Below are 1,193 nucleotides of genomic sequence, written 5' to 3'. Positions count from 1 at the left end.
GGGAGGGACTCAGAGTAGAGCCGCTGCTCCTCCACGTCGAGAGGAGCCAGTTGAGGTGGCTTGGGCATCTGGTAAGGCTTCCTTCTGGACGCCTCCCTGGTGAGGTATTCCGGGCACGTCCCACCGGGAGGAGGCCCCGAGGAAGACCCAGGGCACGCTGGAGGGACTATGTCTCTCGGCTGGCCTAGGAACGCTTTGGAGTTCCCCCGGAGGAGCTGGAAGAAGTGGCTGGGGAGAGGGAGGTCTGGGCCTCCCTTCTGAAGCTGCTGCCCCCGCGACACGACCCTGGATAGGCGGAAGAAAATGGATGGATGGATGGATGGATGGATACACATCTGTCTACTGCTACTGGACTGTCCCCTTTTGAGGCCTCTTTAGGTCACAGTCCCCCCTTATTTCCTGAGGTGGAGAGTGAATGTGCTGTACCGTCTGTTCAACATAATCTGCGTCGATGTCGGCGCCTGTGGAAACAGACTAAAGAGGCCCTATTGAGAACTGCGGACCAAAATAAGAAGATTGCTGACCGACACCGTTCCATGGCACCTGAATATAAGGTTGGTCAGAAAGTGTGGCTTTCTACCAGGGAAATTCAACTGAGAGACACTCCGAGGAAACTGGCGACTCGGTTCATTGGTCCCTTCCCTAGAGCAAGAATCATCAACCCATCTGCAGTTTGTCTCTGTCTCCCTGCATTTATGCAAATTCGGCCCACCTTTCATGTTGCACAGGTCAAACCAGTTACATTGAGTCCAAGTCCCCCATCTAATCCTCCTCCACCCGCCCGCATCATAGACAATCTGCCAGCTTATACTGTCAACTGCATCCTGGACGTCAGAAGACGTGGGCGATGATTGTAGTACCTGGTGGATTGGGAGGGTTACAGCCCGGATGAACGTTCCTGGGTCCAGAGAGCCTCTATTCTTGACCCATTTTTAATTGTTGATTTTTACAGGTCCCATCCAGAGAAGAGGGTTAGATCATCAGGAGACGATTGTAGCAGGATGGTACTGTCATGATTGTTGTTTTCCTGTGGCTCCTCTGGTGCTGATTAACCCACCTGTTGGCTGTTCCTCTAATGAGATCCTGGGCTTTATAAGGATCACTTGACAGTTGGGTTGATGCTGAAGCATCACACTGGTTTGGTAGTGGCTTTTAGCCTAAAAACAAAAAGTCTAAAGTTAATAGTTTTATAT

At 51.6% G+C, this 1,193-nt stretch overlaps 1 long non-coding RNA gene across 2 annotated transcripts in view; it reads right to left on the bottom strand.

Annotated features, from left to right (window-relative positions):
• Nucleotides 1–864: 864 nt before the first annotated feature.
• Nucleotides 865–1,193, bottom strand: part of LOC106533421 (uncharacterized) — a 2,578-nt gene continuing 2,249 nt past the window's right edge. For both annotated transcript variants that reach the window (XR_001312242.1, XR_001312243.1), the window contains exon 5: nucleotides 865–1,157. This is a non-coding gene — a long non-coding RNA (uncharacterized LOC106533421). The remainder of the gene's footprint in view (nucleotides 1,158–1,193) is intronic.

This window comes from Austrofundulus limnaeus, unplaced genomic scaffold (genome assembly GCF_001266775.1).
Source record: "Austrofundulus limnaeus strain Quisiro unplaced genomic scaffold, Austrofundulus_limnaeus-1.0 Scaffold943, whole genome shotgun sequence".
Taxonomy (NCBI): Eukaryota; Metazoa; Chordata; class Actinopteri; order Cyprinodontiformes; family Rivulidae; genus Austrofundulus; species Austrofundulus limnaeus.
This window is presented reverse-complemented; position numbering and strand designations above follow the sequence as displayed.